This window comes from Leucopleurus acutus, assembly GCF_964270905.1.
Source record: "Leucopleurus acutus genome assembly, chromosome: 3".
Taxonomy (NCBI): domain Eukaryota; kingdom Metazoa; phylum Chordata; class Mammalia; order Artiodactyla; family Delphinidae; genus Leucopleurus; species Leucopleurus acutus.
Window position 1 is genome coordinate 22,021,395 of NC_139145.1, and position 26,732 is coordinate 22,048,126.

Sequence of the window (26,732 nt, forward strand, 5' to 3'; positions counted from 1 at the left end):
TTTCATGCTAAATCATAAAATGCCATATTGTGTCTGAAGCTATTTTTTCAATACTCCATTTTCTTAAATGGACTAGCAATGCCATAAATACTGAGAAACATTTTGGCTCCCAAATCCTAAAGCCATTCTGATTATGCCTGGGTGATCATGGGAACGTCATCGGAACTACCAGAGGACTGGCTGAAATACCAGTGTTCTGGCCAGCTTACAAATTAGAAATTATACAGAATCCAATTTTATTTTTTTGTTAAGTAATTCCTATGAGGCTGTTGGGATGTCAATGTAAAGTCCTTTCATGTGTAATCTTTATCCATTAGATAGGGAACAATGCCAATCCCCGTCATAAATACTTTCACAACCTGAGGTTGAAAATCCACTGTAGGGCATAGGACCTGCAAATAGGATATGAATCACACACATCCACTCATTCAGACAATCCACAAATATTCATTTTTAAGTCTACTATATGCCAATAATGTACCGGCCTCTCAGATGCTAGACCATGCTAAATGCTGAAACAGACATACTCAGTTCGGGCCCTCCTGGAACTTATTACCTACAGAAGTGCCTTCATTGTAAATGGTCAGGTCTCAGCCAATGCTATTATCATCAGCAGGTGACCAAATGATACAGCTTGCTTTCTAAACAAGCTCCACACTGTTTGCTTTCAACATATTTGCTTTCCTTCAAGGCACATAATCCAGTGGTCAGTTTCTCCCAGTTAGTGAGGTTTGGGGAAAAGGTACCCAGTGAACAATTCCTTGTGGCCTCACTCTTTCCTCACACTCTCCTCTGTGCTTTTGAGCTAAAGAGAACTGGATTAAAGTCATTTGTTCTAACCTTATTATTTTAAAATACGGCTGCTCCTGCTTTGAGGATTTCCACTGGACCAACAGAGCAGCAAAGCAGCACTGAATCAGAAGCAGGTAAATTTCAAAATGACAGCTCTAAACATATCCACTCTCCTTTTGTTCTCCTCCTATCCCTTTGCTCTGAACACCTCTGCCCTGAGGCTTTGCCTTTACCCTTCTCTGATTACTGCTCCAAAAGGGTTTCCAAGAACAGGGAGTATTTATGGCTTCATTTGCTCCCAAGTCCTTGGTGGAAAAGGATGCTTGCTTCCTGATTCTTACTAATTCCACACTCACATCATCAACACAAAAATCATCATTAAAAAGAAATTTCCTCAGCTTCATATTTCTTCTGGGCCAACACTGAAAGAATATTTTCAAAGAAACAATATCCTCTCTCCTTTGCTCTTCTGAGTTTCACGTTCTTACCTCCAGTCTCATTTTCAACCCTTATTATGGGATGCATCACAAAAACAGAAGAAAGTTCTTTGTGCTTTCCTGTACCAGCTAATTATTCTAATTTGTTCTGTCTCTACCGAACAGAATGCGAAATCAACACAAAGCCTGATTATGCGACCTCTTCCAAGGGAATGGTCTGAGAGTTGTCTATTTACTAATGAAGCTCAGTGTGTATTAAGGGTTGACTGAAGCAATCATCAGGAATTTTCATCCCTTAAATTAGTCTTTTCTACCAGATGCACATCTTTCATTTCGGATAATATAACTTTTAAGTTCAGGATACAACTGGACAAAAGAAAAGAAAAAAAGGTAACCAACACAACATTTGCAGTAATAACACAGTAACAGCTATCATCCTTCCCTGAGGAATTCAGCCTACTTTATGGACACAATTTAGTACAAACTCATAAGAAAGCTAACAAAGCCCCAAACCACTTCACAAGAGCATAGAGAGGTAAAGGTCAGAAATTATTACTGCCAGACCCAGCAGACAATGGCACCTACCGGAAAGAGCACAGGACAGGAAAACCTGGAAGCCTGTGTTCCAGTTTCGGTTATTCCTTTAAGCACTAGTACGATCTGAGTGAACTCAGCCTGCCCTGCTTTTTCCGTTTATAAAAACCTACATCATCCTCTCAGTAGAATGAAATGCCACATCTGAAAAGTTGCAGATCTCTTTAGGAAAGAAAAAAGCTCATGCTTTCCAACCAAAATGGAATAATTCAGTCAATGGAGACTTGATAAAAATTTGCCATAAAGCAATTGTTTACTTGAAATCTATCTTTTGTGGTATATTTATTGGGGTAAGGAGTGTAAGCAAATCATAATTAGAGTTACCGATTATTCCAGAAATCAAGGTCATTGAGTTCAGATTCCAACTTTGACCCTGACCCAGGCTTACAGAGATGTAAGATGTCCCAATACCTCATACCCACCATACATGGGAGAAACAAGGTATGCAGACAGATCCTCTTATAAATATCCCATATGTAGTGGTTTTAATACAGGGTCTCAGATTCACTGCCATTCTTCGCATCCAGATGTGGGTGTTTTCCCTTGAATTTAGGCAGGCTTTCCATGGCTTCAAACAATAGAGCAGGGGTCAGTAAATTATGGCTGGTGGGCCAAGTCTAGGCCTCTACCAGCTTTTATAAATGAAGCTTTATTGGAACACAGCCATGTTCCTTAGTATATGTATTGTTTGTGTCTGTTTTCACATCACAGCAGCAGAGCTAAGTAGTTGCAAAAGAGACTGTATGGCTTGTAAAGCCTAAAATATTGACTGTCTGACACTTTATGGAAAAAGGTCTCCAACGCCTGCAATAGTATATAATGAAAGTGATGCTATGTAACATCTAAGACTAGGTCATAAAAGGTCATGCAGCTTTTGCATGATTCTCGTGGAATGCTTCAACCCTGGACACTCATTCTCTTGGGATACTCTATCTTGAATCCTAACTACCACGTTATGAGAAGTCCAAGCCACCTGGGCAGCCATCTATAGGCACTCCAGTCAACAGTTCTTGTTGGGCCCAGTCTTCAAGGGCCAGACATGTGAATTAAAATTATCTAGATGATTCCAGCTCCAGCCATCCGAATCCTCATGAGCTGAGGTTCCAGACATCAGTCATGGAGTAGAGACAAGCCATCTCCTCTGTGTACTGTTTGAATTGCTGACCCACAAAATCTGGGCACATATTAAAACTTTTGTTTATTTCACCACTAAGTTTGGACTTCTTTATTATGTAGCAATAGATAACTATAGCGCTGTGTCTGTACACAGGATATCTACAGAGCACAGATTTTTAGATGTGAATGTTGACTGCTCAATTTCTAAGAAGAACGTATACACACACATAGGTACAAAATGTTTATGCATATGTAAATATTAGACCTATATAAACTAATCTATATTATCCATAAAATGAGGGGGCCTTGATAATGGCTAACATTATTTTTCAGTATTTATTGTGTTCCAAGAACTGATAAATTCTTGCATTGTATGAATTTTCTCTTTCACCCTCATAGCAACTCCCTGAGAGAAGTAATGGTATCTCTATTTTATAGATGAGAAAACTGAGGCAAAAACAGATAACATGCTCAAGAGTACTCAACAAGTAAATTTTAGAGTCAAGATTTGAACCCAGGTTCTCAAGTTTTAGATCCCTTACTCATACTCACCAAGCTATATACTGAGGAAGGGGATGAAAGCTGACACCATTACCTCATGCTCAAGAAGTTAGACAGAAACTTAGCAGGTATGGTTGAAAGAAGACAGAACTTGGAGTCGTAAGTCCAGAGCCTGAGTTATGAGATGAATTCTCCTCTCATCTAGATATAGGTTTGTTTTTAGAAAATGAAGAAGGTCACTGCATATTTTGATTGTTAATTTCTGTACTTAATGATTACCAAAGAATGGAATTTTACCAGGGAGCTATTTTGCAATGACATAAATTATTGATTCAAACTCAAACTTTTATTATAAATTATTGATTCAAAATCAAATCTTTATTAAGTCTCCCTTGCATCAGAAGTTTTTCCCACTCTTCATTTCTTTGAAACCCTTTCCTGTCTACTCTTGGCCAAAGCTTGAAGCCTAATTTAACACTTGGAAATAAAATAATGAAATAGTCATAACACAGCAATTCCAATGCCTACTGAAATGGAAGCTCTAAATAATTTTTCAGATAATTTAGGAGATTAAAAATATTTACATCATAGATGCAAAGACAGAAGTTACTTGTGTAATAAATGGTGAGACAAAAAGTTTCTGGTCAAGTAGATTTGTTTATATATGATCACTAATCTGAGTTCTACCCCTGTGCTAAAACCCAGTGACAGGTTGCATACAGCTTCTAAAGGGATAGTTCAGTGCATTGGGTCAACTTCATGCCATAAAATGTGGTATTAATAGTAGTACTAGAAGACAGAGTGACTGTCTTCTTTGGGACATAGATGAAGACCCCAAGATAGACAATATCAAGGACAAATTATGTAGAATAAGATATTATCTCAGTCCTTGGAACATGTCATCCAGGATAGAACAAGAAGGAGATTTATTATCAAGTACATGAAGCCAGAGACAGTAAGCAATGAGTGGTAGTTGGTTAAAATAGACAGGTTTTAGAAGTAGAGGCACGGATGTAGAAAACAAACTTAGGGTTACCAGGGGATTGTGGCGGGGAGGCTAAATTGGGAGATTGGGACTGAAATATACACACTACTATACATAAAATAGATAACTAGTAAGAACCTGCTCTTCTTATTAGCCCAGGGAACTCCATTCAGTACTCTGTAATGGGCTATTTGGAAAAGACTCCAAAAAAAAAAAAAAAGTGGGGCTTCCCTGGTGGCACAGTGGTTGAGAGTCCGCCTGCTGATGCAGGGGACACGGGTTCGTGCCCCGGTCCGCGAAGATCCCACATGCCGCGGAGCGGCTGGGCCCGTGAGCCATGGCTGCTGAGCCTGCGCGTCTGGAGCCTGTGCTCCACAACGGGAAAGGCCACAACAGTGAGAGGCCCGCGTACTGAAAAAAGAAAAAAAAAAAAAAAGTGGATATATGTACATGTATAACTGATCAACTTTGCTGTACACCTGACACTAACACAACACTGTAAATCAACTATACTCCAATAAAAATTAAAAAAAAAAAAAGGTTTTAAGAACCATAGTCACGGAGCAGTGTGGATTGGAAAGACCTGGCAAGAAAAATTTCTGCATCCTCAGACAATGCTCCCCAAGCTAGCTATTGCAAGGGTGAGCATTTAAGAGATCTTTGACCTAAGGAGGACATGAGATTAACAATCTATCCCAATGTGCATGAATTATTCTCCTCGGTGCTATCAGAAATCAGATGGCATCCTAGAGCAGGGGTCAGCAGATCTTCTTTGTAAAGGGTCAGATAGTAAATATTTTGGATTTTCTGTACCATACGTCTCCATTGCAACTGCCCATCTGCTGCTGTAGCACAGAAACAGCCATGCACAATACGTTAATGAATGAGTGCGGCTGGGTTCAAGCAAAACGTTATGTACAAAACCAGGAGTCAAGCGAGATCTGATCAGTGGGCCAGAGTGTGCGGACGCCAGTTCTGGGTCAGTGTTCACAGCTGAATGAGTCATGAGGCCTTAAGTTCCAGTTCTCATTGTACTACTTTCTACCTGGGTGAACTTGGGTTCATCCTTTTATTTATATGGGCCACTGTATTAGTCAAGGTTCTCCAGAAAAACAGAACCAACAGCATGTGTATACAATGTGCCCATATATACTGACAGATATAGATCTAGATATCGATATTGATACCTAGATCTATATCCATATCTATATAAAGATAGAGAAAGAGAGAGAGATTTTAAACAATTGGTTCACACAATAATAGAGGCTTGGTAAATTCAAAATCTGCAGGTTAGGCTGTCTAGAGACTCGGAAGAGTTGCAGTTCAATTTCTGTAAGTCTTCTGGCAGAATTCCTTTTTGCGACAGGGAGGTCAGTCTTTGTTTTATTAAGAGCTTCACCTGATTGGATGAGGCCCATGCATATTATGGAGGATAATCTGCTTTACTCAAAGTCCACCACAAATTTAATTATGAATTTCATCCAAAAACACCCTGGTGGCATAGTGGTTAAGAATCCGCCTGCCAATGCAGGGGACACGGGTTTGAGCCCTGGTCTGGGAAGATCTCACATGCCATAGAGCAACTAAGCCCATGCACCACAGCTACTGAGCCCGTGCACCTAGCGCCCATGCTCTGCAACAAGAGAAGCCACCGCAATGAGAAGCCCGCACACCACAACAAAGAGTAGCCCTCGCTTGCTGCAAATAGAGAAAGCCCATGTGCAGCAACAAAGACCCAATGCAGCCAAAAATATAAATAAATAAAACATAAAAATTTTTAAAAACACAAAAACACCATCACAGAAATATCCAGAATAATATTTGACCAAATAACTGGGCATGGTGGCCCAGACAAATTGACATGGAAAATTCACCACCTAAGCCATAGTTTTGTCACCTTTTACTGAGAAATATGACTTATCTGAGCTATTTTGATACCTAGAAGATACCTTCTAGAGGTAATACCCTCAGTATTTTACATGGTAGGCAGTAGAGGGAATGAGCCCATTTGCCCAGTCATATGACACCTAAAGGATAAAATTCTGTCTTCTCTCTCCAACCCACAAGGATGAATGCCAAAAATACATCACTTATATCTGCTTTAGCTAACATAGGATAGGTCTGGAACAGACCTATGCTCCCAGTAAGTCTCATGAAATGCTGTTTCATTAAGGAGAGACTTTACTTGCTAAGATTAGAAGCAAAAGAGGGTGGTGGATGAAAAACTGCCCAAGGATATAAGCTCATGCAAGGAAGCAGGAGAGAGAATGGGTATCCGAAGATGTGCGCTCTGAGCCAACACTAATTCCACAGCATCAGGTTATAATTCAGGGAGCCCAACCGCTGGGGTTTTTTTCCCCTTCTTCTTTTTCCCCAAAGAGGGACAAGCATACTGACAAAGGAAGAGCATCAGTCACCACAGATAAATTGCTTTTTAGAGCTGATCTCGCAAATGATTTGGCTCAGTGTAGACTATGATTTGGCTCCCAAAACCATAAGCTAGAGCATTTCATTCCAGGTCCCTCCTCAAATATCCATGATAGGTAAAACTCTGGCATCAAGTAGGTCTTGAAATCTCCCCAGGTGATTATAATATGCAACCAGGGCTGAGAATCTGGAGAGGTAGAGCAAATTTAAATTGAACTTTAGTTAAACAGTAAAACAAGCTCTGACTCTACTGGCTGGAGCTAGACAAGGGATATGGATTTAGTGGGATGAGAAGATAAAGGACACCAGGGAGTAAATCAAATGCTTTACACCTGTGCTTAGCTAATTGTTACTCAGATAATTCAGACAATCTTACAGCACCTGAACCCTGAAATTCCTTAGTTCTGTTTAAAAAAAAGTAACTCTTCAAGTAACTGAACTCTGAGAATCATGCCAATCATAAAGAAAAAGAAGAAATCTTATTTTTTGAATTAGTTGATTTCATATATACTGTTTCACTTTCATGATATTAACTAGTTATCTTTCTTTCCATTTTATGTTTGAGGAAAGTAAGGCTTTAAAGTCTCAGTAATTTGCTCAAGGTCACTTGTTAAGGGTGTGGTAGGCAGCATATTGGCTCCTAAAAATGCCCTCACCCTAATCCCTAGAACCTAATAATATGTTACCTTACATGGTAAAGAGGACTTTGCAGATATGACTGAAGTTATAGGCCTTGAGATAGAAAGATTATCCTGGATTACCTCATGGAACAAATCTAATTGCATGAGTCCTTAAAAGCAGAAAACCATTCCCAACTGTAGAAAGAGAAAGAGAGAGATGTCCTAATAGAAGCAGAATCAGAGAGATGCAACATTTTGGGGTTTGTAGGTGGAGAAAGGGGACTCTGAGTCAAGGACTACAAGTGACCGCTGGAAGCGGATAAAGTCCAGGGAACAGAAACACCCCTAAGAGCCTCCAGAAAAGAATGTAGCTCTGCCAACACTTTTTTTTCTTTTTTAACCATCTTTATTGGAGTATAATTGCTTTACAATGGCGTGTTAGTTTCTGCTTCATAACAAAGTGAATCAGCTATACATATACATATATCCCCATATCTCCTCCCTCTTGCATCTGCCTACCACCCTCCCTTCCCTATCCCACACATCTAGGTGGACACAAAGCACAGAGCTGGTCTCTCTGTGCTTTGTGGCTGCTTCCCACTAGCTAGCTATTTTACATTTGGTAGTGTATATATGTCCATGCCACTCTCTCACTTCATCCCAGATTACCCTTCCCCGTCCCTGTGTCCTCAAGTCCACTCTCTATGGCTGCGTCTTTATTCCTGCCCTGCCCCTAGGTTCTTCATAACCATTTTTTCTTGTTTTTTTAGATTCCATATATATGTGTTAGCATATGGTATTTGTTTTTGTCTTTCTGACTTACTTCACTCTGTATGACAGTCTCTAGGTCAATCCACCTCACTACAAATAAGTCAATTTCATTTCTTTTTATGGCTGAGTAATATTCCATTGTATATATGTGCCACATCTTTATCCATTCATCTGTTGATCCTGCCAACACTTTTACTTAATTGAGACCAATGTCAGACTTGTAAGGCAATAAATTTATGTTGTTTTGAGTCACTAAATTGGGATAATTTGTATGAAAGCAATAAAAAAAAAAAAACAGAGGTCCTACAAGAGCCAGGCTATATATTTATACTTAAGTATTTCTGAAATGAATTTAAGCTTGTGATTGACAGCAGTAGCAGCAGCAGCTTCCAAGGGATCCCACCACACACCTGAGGCAAAAGGAGCCTAATACAAAGCAGTGACAGCAGCAGGTCACTGCCCCACACTTGGGGTAGAGGGGGACTTGATCTACTGTAGCAGCAGCATAGCCTGAATGGGAACCCATCCTCCTGTGGCACTAGTCCCATCAACATTAGTCTAATCTGCTAGCATCTGCTGTGCCAACAGGCCCAACGTATACAAACCCTCCAACTCAGTAGCATTAAGTGAGCCAGGCTCAGTGTTTCCTGAAACTCATATCCAGTTGCACTGGAAATCCAAAATATCACCTACTGTTATGAAAATATAAACAATAACAGAAGACTGGGAACTTCAGAAAGAAAAGGGGAACAATGGAATGGGTGAAAACAAATGGGGTAAATATAAGAGACTATCATTAGCCTCATGAGTTTCTTAAATTCTATATGATGGTCAAAGCAAAAATGATGACACCATCTGATGGGGTTCTCAATGTAGAGAAAGGAAATACTACAGAAAATCATACTTTAAAACTGGGGAATATTAAGAGACCTAAATGGAAGTAAAATTTTGAAACTTCACTTGAAGTAATGAAACGCTGATTCCAGTAGGCTATGATAAGTTACATATGTATACTGTAATGCCAAAAACAACCACTAAGAAAACTATACAAACAGTATACACAAATGATTATAAATGAATTAAATTAAAATGGACTTATTAAAAAATGTTTAAGTAACCCACAAGAAGGCAAAATAAGGGAAACACAGGATTGAGAAACTAAGGTAAAAGACAAAACAAAAAATAACATGGTAGACCAAATCTTTGACATGGCAATAATTACATTAACGGTAAATGATCTAAATAACCAAGTCAAAGACAGAGATTGGAAGAGTAGATTAAAAAATCGCAAGCATGATCCAACTATATACTGTCTATAAGAAGCTTACTTTAAACATCATGATATAGGTAGTTCAAAGTAAAAGGATGAAAATGATATATCATGTGAACATTAATCAGAAAAAGCAGGAATGGCTATATTAATATCAGACAAAGTAGACTTCAGAGCAAAGGAAATTATTAGGGGCAAAGAGGGTCATTACATAAAGATAACAGGAATAATCCACCTAGATGACCTAGTGATACTAAATGTGTGTGCACCAAACAACAGAACTTCAAAATGCATGAGGCAAACACTGAAAAAGGTAAAAGGAGAAAGTTTTAAATCCACAATTATTATTTGAGACTTCAACACAGCAATTTATACAACTACCAGAGAGAAAAATCAGCAAGGATATGGAAGAACTGAAAACATCATCCATCAACAGGATATAACTGACATTTAAAGAACACACTCAGTAAGAGCAGAATACATATTCAAGTGTCCATGGAACATTCACTCATATACCATATACTGGGCGATAAAAAAACATTAGCAGATTTAAAAGAATTAAAATCATAGAGAGTATGTTCTCTAGCCATAATGGAATCAGACTAGAAATCAATAAGAGAAAGACAACAGGAAAACCTTCAATCACATGAAAACTAAACATCACACTTCCAAATATCTCATGGGTAAAAAAGACAGCATCAAGGAAAAAATTTTTAAATGCATAGAATAAAAGAAAATGGAGATATAACAGATCAAAGTTTGCGGAATGAAGTGAAAGCAATGCTGAAAGGGAAGTTTATAGCACTAAATTAGGAAAGAAAATATTTCAAAGCAATAATCTAATTTTCTATATTAAAATAGTAAAAAAGGAAGAGGAAAAAACACTAAACAAGCAGAAAGAAGGAAATAATAAAGATGAAACAGAAATCCATGAAACTGAAAACAGGAAAATAGGGGGGGGAAATCAATGAAACAAAAGGCTGGTTCTTTGAAATAAGCAATCTAACCAATAAAGATCTAGCAAGACTGATAAAGATAAACAGAGAGATGGCACAAATCACAGATATCAGAAATGCAACCAGGGATACCATGACATATCCTGCAGGTTAATGAGGGACAAGTTACTATGAACAAGTCTACACTATAAATTCAAAAATGTAGATGAAATGGGCCAATGTTTCTACACCCAAAACTACCAAAACTCAGCCAAGATGAAATAGATAATCTCAATTTTCCTGTAACCATTAGAAACACTGGTTTTTCATTTAAAAACTCCCAAAAGAAATGTTCAGGCTTAGATGTTTCACTTTTACCCAAGACTTAAAGAATTAACACCAATTTTACATGATTTGATAAGAAATAGAAGTAGAGGGAACAGTTTCTAATTAATTTTATGAAGCCAGTATTACCTTGATACCAAAACCAGACAGGGATAGTATAGAAAGAAGAAACCTACAGACCAATATTTTTTATGAAATTGGCTGAAAAACCCTCAGCCAAATATTAGCAAATTAAATCCAGAAATATATGAAAAGAATAATATACCATGACCAAGTGGGTTTTATTCCAGTTATGCAAAGTTGGTTAAATATTTGAAAATTAAACAGTGTAATCCACCATATCCAATAGATTAAGGGGGAAAAGTCATGTGATCCTATCCATTAATGCAGAGAAAGCATTTGACAAAATCCAATCCCATTCATGATTTTAAAAAAAGAAGAAAAAAAAACTCCAAGCAAACTAGGAATAGAAAAGGAGCATACTGAAACTCATAAAGATGATCTACAAACAACCTATACCGACATGATATTTAACTGTGGAAGACTGGATGCTTTCTCTGTAAGATCAGAAACAAGGCACCGATATCTGCTCTCACCACTTTTATTAAATATATCACTGGAGGGTCTAGTAAGAAAATAAAGCAAAAATAAATAAATACATAAATTTAAAAGTTAAATTTTTAAAAAGTTTATTTAAAAGATAAAAGGACTATTCCTACTACGTTGCATAGGAAGGAACATATCCTACTGAATGTTGAATAGTAATATATCCTATTATACTGAATAAGGAAAAGTAAAACTGTCTGTATCTGAAGATGAGATGATAATCTAAATGGAGAAAATACCAAGGAATCCACAAAAAGCTTGAGAAATAATATTAGTTTGTAAATGAGTTAGAGTACAAGATCACCACAATTTTATCAAATTATATATTAATAACAAATGTGTAGAAGCTTAAATAAAAATATGTGATGCCATTTACAACTGACCTAAATAAATACCTAAATATAAGCCCAATAAGACATTTATAGGACCTCTATACTGAAAATTACAAAATGCTGATGAAGAAAAATTTTTAAGTCCCAAACAAATAGGGAGACATACCTTGTTCATGGATTAGAAAACACAACATGGTAAAGATGTCAATTCTCCCCAAGTTAAGAGGCTTAACACAATTACTCTTAAAATGCCCTCAAGGTTTCTGTGGATATAGACAAGCTTATTCTAAGATTGATATGGTAAGAAGAGGCTGAAGAATAGCTAAAACAACTTGTAAAGGAAGATGAAAATGGGAGGAATTAATCTACCCAATTTCAAGATTTTGCAGTAATGATGGAGGGTAGATACATAGATCAATGGAATGGAATAGAGAACCCAGAAATAGACTGACATAAATACATATAACTTGTTTTTGACAGCAGTGCAAAAGCTATCAAGGAAGAATAGACTTTTCAAAAAATGGTACTGAAACAGTTGGACATCCCTCGACAAAAACAAACAAAAAATGAACCTTAACCTCCACACCTTACACAAAAATTAAATCAAAGTGGATCATAATCTTAAATGTAAAAGCAGGGCATTTTTAGAAAAAAAATAGGAGAAAATGTTTGGCATCTAGAACAAGGGGAATAATTCTTAGACTTGACACCAAAAGTATGATCAATAAAGGCAAAAACTGATAAATTGGATCTCATGAAAATGAGTTAAAAATGCTTCATAGAAGATCCTTTTAAGTGGATGAAAACTCAAATTACACAGTAGGAAAACATATTTGAAAATCCCATATGAGACAAATGACTTGTATCTATAATATACAAAGAACTCTCCAAACAACTTAAAAAAATCCAACTAGAAAATAGGCAGAAGACAGGAACAGACATTTCATGGAATAGAATATACACACGGCAAAGGAGCACATGAAAAGATGCTCAGCATCATTAGCCATTAGCGAAATGCAAATTAAGACCATAATGAGATGTCAGAGAGTAACTAAAATTAAAGTATAGTGACAACATCAAATGCTGGCGAGTACATAGAAAAATTATATCACATCACTGGTGGGAAAATAAAATGGTTTAGCCACTCTGATCAACAGCTTGACAGTCTCTTTTAATCCTAAAAGTAGATTCACCCTACAACGCAGTAATTGTACTCTTGAGCATTTATCCAAAAGAAACAAAAAATTAATTAAGTTCCCACAGAAACTTACACATAAGTGTTCATAGCAGTTTTATTTATAATAGCCAAAAACTGGCAACTACTCAAATGTCTTTCAGTGGATGAATGTTGAAACAAATTGTGATAAAATCTGATGATAGAATACTACCGAGCAACAAAAAGGAACAAATTATTTTTTTAACATCTTTATTGGAGTATAATTGCTTTACAATGGTATGTTAGTTTCAGCTTCACAACAAAATGAATCAGTTATATATACACATATGTTCCCATATCTCTTCCCGCTTGCGTCTCCCTCCCTCCCACCCTCCCTATCCCACCGCTCCAGGCGGTCACAAAGCACCGAGCTGATCTCCCTGTGCTATGTGGCTGCTTCCCACTAGCTATCTACCTTACGTTTGGTAGTGTATATATGTCCATGCCTCTTTCTAGCTTTGTCACCGTTTACCCTTCCCCCTCCCCATAGCCTCAAGTCCATTCTCTAGTAAGTCTGTGTCTTTATTCCTGTTTCACCCCTAGGTTTTTCATGACATTTTTTTTTCTTAAATTCCATATATATGTGTTAGCATACGGTATTTGTCTCTCTCTTTCTGACTTACTTCACTCTGTATGACAGACTCTAGGTCTATCCACCTCATTACAAATAGCTCAATTTCGTTTCTTTTTATGGCTGAGTAATATTCCATTGTATATATGTGCCACATCTTCTTTATCCATTCATCCGATGATGGACACTTAGGTTGTTTCCATCTCTGGGCTATTGTAAATAGAGCTGCAATGAACATTTTGGTACATGACTCTTGTTGAATTATGGTTTTCTCAGGGTATATGCCCCGTAGTGGGATTGCTGGGTCATATGGTAGTTCTATTTGTAGCTTTTTAAGGAACCTCCATACTGTTCTCCACAGTGGCTGTATCAATTTACATTCCCACCAACAGTGTAAGAGGGTTCCCTTTTCTCCACACCCTCTCCAGCATTTATTGTTTCTAGATTTTTTGATGATGGCCATTCTGACTGGTGTGAGATGATATCTCATTGTAGTTGTGATTTGCATTTCTCTAATGATTAGTGATGTTGAGCATTCTTTCATGTGTTTGTTGGCAGTCTGTGTATCTTCTTTGGAGAAATGTCTATTTAGGTCTTCTGCCCATTTTTGGATTGGGTTGTTTGTTTTCTTGTTATTGAGCTGCATGAGCTGCTTATAAATTTTGGAGATTAATCCTTTGTCGGTTGCTTCATTTGCAAATATTTTCTCCCATTCTGAGGGTTGTCTTTTGGTCTTCTTTATGGTTTCCTTTGCTGCGCAAAAGCTTTTAAGTTTCATTAGGTCCCATTTGTTTACTTTTGTTTTTATTTCCATTTCTCTAGGAGGTGGATCAAAAAGGACCTTGCTGTGATTTATGTCATAGACTGTCCTGCCTATGTTTTCCTCTAAGAGTTTGATAGTTTCTGGCCTTACATTTAGGTCTTTAATCCATTTTGAGCTTATTTTTGTGTATGGTGTTAGGGAGTGATCTAATCTCATACTTTGACATGTAGCTGTCCAGTTTACCCAGCACTTATTGAATAGGCTGTCCTTTCTCCACTGTACATTCCTGCCTCCTTTGTCAAAGATAAGGTGACCATATGTGCGTGGGTTTATCTCTGGGCTTTCTATCCTGTTCCATTGATCTATATTTCTGTTTTTGTGCCAGTACCATACTGTCTTGATTACTGTAGCTTTTAGTATAGTCTGAAGTCAGGAAGCCTGATTCCTCCAGCTCCGTTTTTCGTTCTCAAGATTGCTTTGGCTATTCGGGGTCTTTTGTGTTTCCATACAAATTGTGAAATTTTTTGTTCTAGTTCTGTGAAAAATGCCAGTGGTAGTTTGATAGGGATTGCATTGAATCTGTAGATTGCTTTGGGTAGTAGAGTCATTTTCACAATGTTGATTCTTCCAATCCAAGAACATGGTATATCTCTCCATCTATTTGTATCATCTTTAATTCCTTTCATCAGTGTCTTACAATTTTCTGCATACAGGTCTTTTGTCTCCTTAGGTAGGTTTATTCCTAGATATTTTATTCTTTTTGTTGCAATGGTAAATGGGAGTGTTTTCTTGATTTCACTTTCAGATTTTTCATCCTTAGTGTATAGGAATGCCAGAGATTTCTGTGCATTAATTTTGTATCCTGCTACTTTACCAAATTCATTGATTAGCTCTAGTAGTTTTCTGGTTGCATCTTTAGGATTCTCTATGTATAGTATCATGTCATCTGCAAACAGTGACAGCTTTACTTCTTCTTTTCCGATTTGGATTCCTTTTATTTCCTTTTCTCTCTGATTGCTGTGGCTAAAACTTCCAAAACTATGTTGAATAAGAGTGGTGAGAGTGGGCAACCTTGTCTTGTTCCTGATCTTAGTGGAAATGCTTTCAGTTTTTCACCATTGAGGACGATGTTGGCTGTGGGTTTGTCATATATAGCCTTTATTATGTTGAGGAAAGTTCCCTCTATGCCTACTTTCTGCAGGGTTTTTATCATAAATGGGTGTTGAATTTTGTCAAAAGCTTTCTCTACATCTATTGAGATGATCATATGGTTTTTCTCCTTCAATTTGTTAATATGGTGTATCACGTTGATTGATTTGCATATATTGAAGAATCCTTGCATACCTGGAATAAACCCCACTTGATCATGGTGTATGATCCGTTTAATGTACTGTTGGATTCTGTCTGCTAGTATTTTGTTGAGGATCTTTGCATCTATGTTCATCAGTGATATTGGCCTGTAGTTTTCTTTCTTTGTGACATCCTTGTCTGGTTTTGGTATCAGGGTGATGGTGGCCTCGTAGAATGAGTTGGGGAGTGTTCCTCCCTCTGCTATATTTTGGAAGAGTCTGAGAAGGATAGGTGATAGCTCTTCTCTAAATGTTTGATAGAATTCGCCTGTGAAGCCATCTGGTCCTGGGCTTTTGCTTGTTGGAAGATTTTTAATCACAGTTTCAATTTCAGTGCTTGTGATTGGTCTGTTCATATTTTCTATTTCTTCCTGATTCAGTCTTGGCAGGTTGTGTCTTTCTAAGAATTTGTCCATTTCTTCCAGGTTGTCCATTTTATTGGCATAGAGTTGCTTGTAGTAATCTCTCATGATCTTTTGTATTTCTGCAGTGTCAGTTGTTACTTCTCCTTTTTCATTTCTAATTCTATTGATTTGAGTCTTCTCCCTTTTTTTCTTGGTGAGTCTGGCTAATGGCTTATCAATTTCGTTTATCCTTTCAAAGAACCAGCTTTTAGTTTTATTGATCTTTGCTATCATTTCCTTCATTTCTTTTTCATTTATTTCTGATCTGATTTTTATGATTTCTTTCCTTCTGCTAACTTTGGGGGTTTTTTGTTCTTCTTTCTCTAATTGCTTTAGGTGCAAGGTTAGGTTGTTTATTCGAGATGTTTCCTGTTTCTTAAGGTAGGATTGTATTGCTATAAACTTCCCTCTTAGAACTGCTTTTGCTGCATCCCATAGATTTTGAGTCATCGTGTCTCCATTGTCATTTGTTTCTAGGTATTTTTTGATTTCCTCTTTGATTTCTTCAGTGATCACTTCGTTATTAAGTAGTGTATTGTTTAGCCTCCATGTGTTTGTATTTTTTTACAGATCTTTTCCTGTAATTGATATCAAGTCTCATAGCGTTGTGGTCGGAAAAGATACTTGATACAATTTCAATTTTCTTAAATTTACCAAGGCTTGATTTGTGACCCAAGATATGATCTATCCTGGAGAATGTTCCACGAGCACTTGAGAAAAATGTGTATTCTGTTGTTTTTGGATGGAATGTCCTATAAATATCAATTAAGTCCATCTCGTTTAATGTATCATTTAAAGCTTGTGTTTCCTTATTTATTTTCATTTTGGATGATCTGTCCATTGGTGAAAGTGGGGTGTTAAAGTCCCCTACTATGAATGTGTTAGTGTCGATTTCCCCTTTTATGGCTGTCAGTATTTGCCTTATGTATTGAGGTGCTCCTATGTTGGGTGCATAAATATTTACAATTGTTATATCTTCTTCTTGGATCGATCCCTTGATCATTATGTAGTGTCCTTCTTTGTCTCTTCTAATAGTCTTTGTTTTAAAGTCTATTTTGTCTGATATGAGAATTGCTACTCCAGCTTTCTTTTGGTTTCCATTTGCATGAAATACCTTTTTCCTTTTTCTCTACGTCTGAAGTGGGTCTCTTGTAGACAGCAAATATATGCGTCTTGTTTTTGTATCCATTCAGCCAATCTGTGTCTTTTGGTGGGAGCATTTAGTCCATTTACATTTAAGGTAATTATCGATATGTGTGTTCCCATTCCCATTTTCTTAATTGTTTTGGGTTCGTTATTGTAGGTCTTTTCCTTCTTTTGTGTTTCTTGCCTAGAGAAGTTCCTTTAGCAGTTGTTGTAGAGCTGGTTTGGTGGTGCTGAACTCTCTCAGCTTTTGCTTGTCTGTAAAGGTTTTAATTTCTCCATCAAATCTGAATGAGATCCTTGCTGGGTAGAGTAATCTTGGTTGCAGGTTTTTCTCCTTCAACACTTTCAATATGTCCTGCCACTCCCTTCTGGCTTGCAGAGTTTCTGCTGAAACATCAGCTGTTAACCTTATGGGGATTCCCTTGTGTGTTATTTGTTGTTTTTCCCTTGCTGCTTTTAATATGTTTTCTTTGTATTTAATTTTTGACAGTTTGATTAATATGTGTCTTGGCATATTTCTCCTTGGATTTATCCTGTATGGGACTCTCTGTGCTTCCTGGACTTGATTAACTATTTCCTTTACCATATTAGGGAAGTTTTCAACTATAATCTCTTCAAATATTTTCTCAGTCCCTTTCTTTTTCTCTTCTTCTTCTGGAACCCCTATAATTCGAATGTTGGTGCGTTTAATGTTGTCCCAGAGGTCTCTGAGACTGTCCTCAGTTCTCTTCATTCTTTTTTCTTTATTCTGCTCTGCAGTAGTTATTTCCACTATTTTATCTTCCAGGTCACTTATCCGTTCTTCTGCCTCAGTTATTCTGCTATTGATCCCATCTAGAGTATTTTTCATTTCATTTATTGTGTTCATCATTGTTTGTTTCATCTTTAGTTCTTCTAGGTCCTTGTTAACTGATTCTTGCATTTTGTCTATTCTATTTCCAAGATTTTGGATCATCTTTACTATCATTATTCTGAATTCTTTTTCAGGTAGACTGCCTATTTCCTCTTCATTTGTTAGGTCTCATGGGTTTTTATCTTGCTCCTTCATCTGCTGTGTGTTTTTCTGTCTTTTCATTTTGCTTATCTTACTGTGTTTGGGGTCTCCTTTTTGCAGGCTGAAGGTTCGTAGTTCCTGTTATTTTTTGTGTCTGTCCCCAGTGGCTAAGGTTGGTTCAGTGGGTTGTGTAGGCTTCCTGGTGGAGGGGACTAGTGCCTGTGTTCTGGTGGATGAGGCTGGATCTTGTCTTTCTGGTGGGCAGGTCCACGTCTGGTGGTGTGTTTTGGGGTGTCTGTAGACTTATTATGATTTTGGGCAGCCTCTCTGCTAATGGGTGGGGTTGTGTTCCTGTCTTGCTAGTTGTTTGGCATAGGATGTCCAGCACTGTAGCTTGCTGGTCGTTGAGTGAAGCTGGGTGCTGGCGTTGAGATGGAGATCTCTGGGAGATTTTCGCTGTTTGACATTATGTGCAGCTGGGAGGCCTCTTGTGGACCAGTGTCCTGAAGTTGGCTCTCCCACCTCAGAGGCACAGCACTGATTCCTGGCTGCAGCACCAAGAGCCTTTCATCCACAGGGCTCCTTAATTTGGGATGATTCGTTGTCTATTCATGTATTCCACAGATGCAGGGTACATCAAGTTGATTGTGGAGCTTTAATCCGCTGCTTCTGAGGCTGCTGGGAGAGATTTCCCTTTCTCTTCTTTGTTCTCACAGCTCCCAGGGGCTCAGCTTTGGATTTGGCCCCGCCTGTGCGTGTAGGTCGCCGGAGGGCGTCTGTTCTTTGCTCAGACAGGACGGGGTTAAAGGAGCCGCTGATTCGGGGGCTCTGGCTCACTCAGGCCGGGGTGGGGGTGGGGGGGTAGGGAGGGTCACGGAGTGTGGTGTGGGCCTGCGGCGGCAGAGGCCGGCGTGACGTTGCTAGCCTGAGGCGCGCCGTGCGTTCTCCCGGGGGAGTTGTCCCTGGATCCCGGGACCCTGGCAGTGGCGGGCTGCACAGGCTCCCCGGAAGGGGGTGTGGACAGTGACCTGTGTTCGCACACAGGCCTCCTGGTGGCGGCAGCAGCGGCCCTAGCGTCTCATGTCCGTCTCTGTGCTCCTCACTTTTAGCCGCGGCTCGCGCCCGTCCTTGGAGCTCTCCCAAGCAGCGTTCTTAATCCCCTCTCCTCGCGAACCAGGAAACAAGGAGGGAAGAAAAAGTCTCTTGCCTATTCGGCAGGTCCAGACCCCTCCTCGGACTCCCTCCCGGCTAGCCGCGGCGCACCAACGCCCTGCAGGCTGTGCTCACGCAGCCAACCCCAGTCCTCTCCCGGCGCTCCGACAGAAGCCGGAGCCTCAGCTCCCAGCCCCGCCCGCCCCGGCGGGTGAGCAGACAAGCCTCTCGGCTGGTGAGTGCCGTTCGGCCCGATCCTCTGCGCTGGAATCTCTCCGCTTTGCCCTCTGCACCCTTGTTGCTGTGCTCTCCTCCGTGGCTCCCAAGCTCCCTCACTCCACCACCCGAAGTCTCCGCCCGCGAAGGGGCTCCTAGTGTGTGGACACTTTTCCTCCTTCACAGCTCTCTCCCGCTGGTGCAGGGCCCGTCCCTATCCTTTTGTCTCTGTTTAGTTTTTTCTTTTGCCCTAACCAGGTACGTGGGGGGTTCCTTGCCTTTTGGGAGGTCTGAGGTCTTCTGCCAGCGTTCAGTAGGTGCTCCGTAGGAGTTGTTCCACGCATAGATGTATTTCTGGTGTATCTGTGGGGAGGAAGGTGATCTCCGCGTCTTACTCTTCTGCCATCTTCCCGGAAGTTTCTGGAACAAATTATTAATATATGCAAAAATTGAAATGAACTTCAAGGGAATGATGCCGAGGGAAAAATTTTGAAAAGCCGATCTCCGAAGATTAAGTAATTCATGATTATGTTTACATATTTTTCTTAAAATAACAAAACCGTGGAGATGGAGAACAGTTTAGAAGTTGCCAAGGGTTAGAGATGGGGGTAGAAGGTACAGCGGGGGAACTCTGTGAGGTTTTTGTGGTTCCAGTACAAATAATACAGCAATCTTGGTTTTAATCCCTAAAGATTTCTAAAAGCAATTCCTAATAAGAGGTGTCCAGATATTTAGTAATGGCAGATTAGAGGTATAGCTCCCCAACATAACAACTTCAAAAGAGAACATACTAATTCAATGCATATGTTAATTTCAAAAAAAAGGCCAGTCACAATACTTAAATGGTATATATCTTAACTATATTATTCTAAGTATCCAGCTATACCAGATGGACTAGCAAGATTTTCTGTACATTCAACCTTATTTAAGACAGTAAATCTTATAAGACAGTTAGAAAAAGAAAAAAAAAACAAAAAAAACAAACCTCAACTACAGTTGGATATTCTCATAGGAAGATGAGGTGCAAATATGCAGCAGCGGTTCAAAAGCTTAAGCAGTGGCACCTAAATTTGGTTGTGCATTAGAATCATCTGAAGCACTTTTTAAAAACCCTCACACTGACGGTTGGTCATCGTAGACCAATAAAATCATTTTAAATCTCCTCAGACGATGCCAATGTCTAGCCAGAACTGAGAACCAGCGGACTAAGCAGAAGGGGATGTTTCTACAAAGATCTCTTAACAATAAGTCCTTTCACCCAATCAGATTTACCTCCCCGCAAAGGGCTAAAGAACGCTAGTGTTGTCCATACTTGCTTAGCTTTAATTAGCACTTGTGACTTGCCCAAAACCTAGATCATGTTTCCCCTAAATTTCATGTTATTCCCTACGTTTTTCAAACCCAGGGCTAAGGGGTTTGCCAGGATGAGATTTTAAGTGCTCACACAGGGGAAGTCCCTGGCAAACCAGGACAGCGGTCCCTCTACATTGAAATGTAAAGCATCCTAAATAACCCTGCCACTGCTCCCAGATCCTAGTCTGTGCCAACCAGTGAAGAAAAGGCATTCTCCATTACTACCACGGCAAATGCTGCTGTACTTGCCTTGGCTGGTCCCTATCTTTTCCAGGCACCAATCCCCTTCACCTGCTGGTGGACGCTTTGGCCAGCTGACAATGCAGATATTTTCAAACTTTAAGGTGAATAAAAATCATCTGGAGGGCCTGTTATAACAGAGATCACTGAGCCCCACCAGAGCTGCTGATTCCATAGGGCTGGGACAGGGCCCTAAAACTTGAATATCTGACACATTATCAGGGGACGCTGGTAAAACTGGTCAGGTTGTTACCGAATGCAGGTTCGTCTGTCTGAAGCACAGTGAGGCCAAACAAACCTAAAGGCTGGAGTCTGGAGCAGAGAAAGGTTTATTGCAGGATCGAGCAAGGAGAGGGGTGGCCCGAGTTCCAAAACACCCTGAAATCTCCAAAGGATTTCAGCAAAGCATTTTTAAAGGCCAGGTGAGGGAGGGACGTCCCAGGGAATGTGATCAGCTCGTGCACAATCCTCTGATTGGTTGATGTTGAGGCCACAGGGCAGGTAACATTATCCATCCTTAGGTGCCAGAAGGTCTGGGGGCTACGTGCTCATGATCATCAAGGAGTTAATTTCTTCCATTGGGTGGTGGTTTTTAGCATCTGAAAACTCAAGAAATATGCCTGAGATACTATTATCGGAGTACTTCAGAGAGGAACTACAGCAGAGGATATGGGGGATGGGTCTGTCCTAGGAAGGCCCCATAGGGTACTGCTTGGTTACAAGGTGACCATACTTTGAGAACCACTGCTCTAGTGGCTTGGAATGTTCAGAAAGTAATGGAAGAATCCCTTCCCAGGTCTAGATTCTAGTATCGCCAGCTATTTTGGTGGGGGGAAGGGTAAGTTTTGTCCTTGCTTGGACTTCTTGTTCATTTATATCAAAGCCTATTTGAGGCAGTGCGCTCGGCAGTCCTGCAGTTCTGTCTTTTGCTTCAACAGTGTTTGGAATGAACAGACCCAGGGACGCTCCTTGCTCCAGCCCCTGACCACCCTCCAACCTTTCTTCCTGTCGCAACCTTTGGAATCAGCCACTCAGCTATCCTCAGCCTCCAGGACAGGCCAACACCGTTTTTTGAGCTTAGCTCCTTATCACTGATCAACCACGAGTTCCCAGGTTCGTCAGAATTATTCCATCGAGGTGGAGGCCGCTGTCCACCGCCTGTTCAACATGCATCTGGGGACACTTACCTCTCTCTGAGCTTCTATTTCGACAGCAACAATGGGACTCTGGACAGTGTGGGCCACATTTTTCGCCAACTGGCTGAGGAGAAGTGTGAGGGCGCCCAGCGTCTCTTGAAAATGCAAAACCAGTGCTGTGGCCGCGCCCTCTTCCAGGATGCGCGGAAGCCTTCTCAAGATGAGTGGGGTAAAACCCAGGACGCTGTGGAAGCTGCCATTCTTAGGGGGAAGAGCCTGCACCAGGCACTATCAGATCTGCGCGCCCTGGGTTCCGCCCGCGCAGACTCCCACCTCTGTGACTTCCTGGAGAGCCGCTTCCTGGAGGAGCAGGTGAAACTCATCAAGAAGATGGGCGACCACCTGACCAACCTCCGCAGGCTGGCTGGTCCGCAGGCTGTGCTGGGCGAGTATCTCTTTGAAAGGCTCACCCTCGAGCACAAACAGGAGTCTCTGAAGTCCAGCCGCCTCTGAGGAGCCCCTCTGGCATCAGAGCTTCTGCCTGAAGCCCTGCTCTGCAGCTACTAGGCAGCTTTGTAACCGCCCTGGAGCCCTCTCCCAAGCCTTGGACCAAATGGAAACAATAACGCTTTTTGCAGAAGGAAAAAAAAAAAGCCTATTTGAAACACAAACAGAATAAAGAGGAAAAAAAGAAATATATATATATATCTATAAGTATATATATATATATTCATGTTTTTTTTCCTTTTTTAAAAAATTTATTTTACTGAAGTATAGTTGATATACAATGTTGTGTTAGTTTATGCTGTACAACAAAGTTATTCAGTTATACATATATATAATTTTTCATATTCTTTTCCATTATGGTTAATTACAGGACATTGACTATAGTTCCCTGTACTATACAGTAGGACCTTGTTGTTTATCCATCATATATATAATAGGTTACCTCTGCTAATCCCAAACTCCCAATCCATCACTCCCCCACCTCCCCCTTCCCCTCGGGAACCACAAGTTTGTGTGCTATGTCTGTGAGTCTGTTTCTGTTTCATGGATAAGTTCATTTGTATCATATTCTAGATTCCACATATAAGTAGTATCATATGGTATTTGTCTTTCTCCTTCTCACTTACTTCATTTAGTATAATAGTCTCTAGGTCCAGCCATGTTGCTGCAAATGGCATTATTTCATTCTTTTTTATAGCTGAGTAGTATTCCATTTTATATATATCACATCTTCTTTATCCATTCATCTGTGAGTGGACATTTAGGTTGTTTGCATGTCTTGGCTATTATAAATAGTGCTGCTGTGAACATAGGGGTGCATGTATGTTTTCGAATTATAGTTTTGTCCAGATATTTGCCCAGGAGTAAGATTGCTGGATCATATGGTAGCTCTATTTTTAGCTTTTTGAGGAACTGTCATAGCGTTTTCCATAGTGGTTGCACCAATTTACATCCCCACCAACAGTGTAGAAGTCAGTCAGAAAGAGAGAGACAAATACTGTATGCTAACACATATATATGGATTTAAGAAAAAAAAATGTCATGAAGAACCTAGGGGTAAAACAGGAATAAAGACACAGACTTACTAGAGAACGGACTTGAGGATATGGGGAGGGGGAAGGGTAAACTGTGACAAAGCGTGAGAGAGGCATGGACATATATTCATGTTCTTTTAACATATGAATTGCCCCACTTTATCTGTGTGAAATAAGTTTGTTCCCGTTATTGGGCTGCTTCTCAAGCTTTGCTGCTCATTTGAATTACCTAAAGAGCTTTTAAGAAAAACATTGGTGTCTGGGTCCCAGCCCCAGAGATTTTGATTCAGTAGGTCTAGGGAGGAGCCTGGGCACAGGGAGGTCTCAGAGTTCCCCAGGTGATTCTAGTGTGCAGCAACTTTGGGAACCACCTCTTGGCTTCAATCCAGCTAGTGATCAGATATTAAATCTAAGACACATGGGCTAGTGCGTGAGCTCTAGGAAGATTTGTGCCAGGGAAAATGATCGATAGTTGTGTTACTTCTCTGAAATGGATTGAAATTTCCAATTAGCATGAACAGGGGAGGGTGAATGGGTGAATGCAATAAGGTGTATCATTTACGTATTGCCCTATGTGTATGGCTAGAAGCTTTTGCAACTGAGGTCTGCCCTACTTTTCATGCTAATGGTAATGCTTGTCCTCCTAATGCAGCTGTAAACTTTATAAGCCCATAGGCAGACAGCATCACAAAATATTTACCCCTCCCCACTGGCCCACTCTCAAGCTTCTCTCCCCTTCCCCAATACACAAATGTACATCAATGCTCTTGAGACCAATATCAACATATTGACCTTCAATTCTTCTACTTTGCAGCTTCCCTCTTATCAGGACATGTCAGCATTTAGTGCAAGGACAAATGCTTGCCTCTTGGTGAGTAATGTAGACAATGCCTCCAAGAGACAAACAGCCCTTAGGGAGGGGGAAAAAGTCTTTCAAAAATGTTGATGCCCAGAGGAGGCATTTTCAGTCATCTCAGCTTAGAGGTCAAATATCCAAAATTAAAAAGGTTAAAAAAAAGAAAAAGAAGAAAGCAAGGAAGAAAAGAAGGAAACAATTTTCTTATCTCATAGTAATAAGGCAGTTTTCCTTAAAAAAAAAAAGACTTAAGCCTTAAATTCTCTTTCCTAATCAAAATGTGCTTTTCCGTCTTTAGACTATTCCTCTTATATCCTGTATTATTCATGACGTTTAATTCTTGAAATAGCACATGGCTGAAAACAGAAGCTAACCTCTTGTCCACTATGAATTAAATCTTCTTTTCCTAGGACCTGTCTACAGTGTACAATTTGGGGTTTGCCAACATAATTATTTTTTCTGAAATAAGTTACAGCATTTTGCCTTTTCAATATATAGTTATACAATATATTGTTAACACAACATAGTTAATATAGTCAATATAGTAAATACAACTATAACACACGTGATATGATGCCACTGGTGATTTTCTTCATCCATGTAATTCTGAAATTTGACAGTATAGTTTTCATATTCTAATGGGCTGAGTATTACCTTTGCAAGGATAGAACAATAAAAGAAATTCATAATATTCTCGTGTGGTTTGCCCCTGGGGTGGATTACCATAATGGGGGGATATTTGAGCCTTTCCCCAAGTCATTAAAAAACCTCCAGCGAGCAGCCCCTTGTCCTCTCCAGGGAGTGGGGGGAAAGGATCTTTAATCATAATAATCCTGGGGGGAGAAATCTCAGAAATAAGACATCTGCTTCTGTGCCTTGTTGTTTTGCAGAATAGCAATGATTGCTTTAGCAGCTTCTATTGCCATGTGTGTACAATAAGTAAATGAACATAAATTGAATGAACGCATAAAAGAAGGATAAACCCACCCAGCTTAACAAATCCACTCTCTCACCTGCTGTGCCCTGAAACATGAAAGAAAGAATCACGGGATCATAAGGATTAATAAAATAACAGTCTCTGTTAACAATATTGACAGAAGGTATAGGAAAATTTGTCTGATGTGGGACCAACAGCTTAACTGCTTAATCCTTTTTTTTTTTTTAAGGGCAACTCATTCATTTATTGTTTAAAGATTGCAAGACAACTTCTGAATTTCTGTAGCACAGTTTAAATGTTTTACTGTTTTGATAAATCAGAGTATAATAGAAAAAACAATTAGTTTCCAGTAATATCTATATCTCTATTCAGAATTAAGTCTTCCACAGACATGTAACCTGGAAACAAAATCCTGTTACAATAAGCAAAGCTTCAACAGAGCTGCTACTTTTCGGGCCAGGGAAAGGTTCATCCCTATAGGAGGAGGATGTGCTATGTAAAATGGCTGCAAGGTCACAGCCTTGAGGGCGCTGGAAGTCTATTATCCTATCCCACATTAAGTAGTTTGGTGAACTTCAAACGTCCGTTCATCTGCAACCAAGCTGGCAAACTTTAACTGATATTTCAAGCAGGTAAAAAATAAATTAAAAGAAAGCCTTACACTGATGTTCCTTGATTCACACTGTTAAATGGTTCATTAACATGTAATTCTGGCTAAGAATTACATTTGAGACTCCTTGCTCAGATTTTGGTTAACAGTACAAATCTTTGAGAAATTCAAGTTCTTATTAATCAATAATTTGTCAGCTAGGCTACATTCAGGCATCAGCTGCAACTACAGAATAGGTGCACTGCCTCAGCGCTTTGGAAAGACATAATCTAGAACACTACTAGCAGACAAAATATCTGTTACTAGACAGCACAGGTGCAGTACAGCAAGACAAAAACATATATTCATGTGTGCCGCGGACCAGCCGGAGAAAGAGGATTTCACCGCCCAGGGTCAGAAGGGAAGGGGTAAGGAACTGAAGTAGCACCGAAGAATGGGGTCAGAAGGACCAAGACAATTGATGGTTGCAAGGCAAATTTTATTGCGCTACAGTTGCAGATTATCTAGACTAGAAATC

General features: G+C 39.6%; 1 pseudogene across 1 annotated transcript in view; it reads left to right on the forward strand.

Annotated features, from left to right (window-relative positions):
• The window catches only part of LOC309958861 (ferritin light chain-like), a 39,181-nt pseudogene extending 16,397 nt beyond the window's left edge, over positions 1–22,784 (forward strand). The window contains exon 3 of the transcript in view: positions 22,242–22,784. The product of the transcript in view is annotated as a ferritin light chain-like (transcript). The remainder of the gene's footprint in view (positions 1–22,241) is intronic.
• The last annotated feature ends 3,948 nt before the right edge of the window (positions 22,785–26,732 follow it).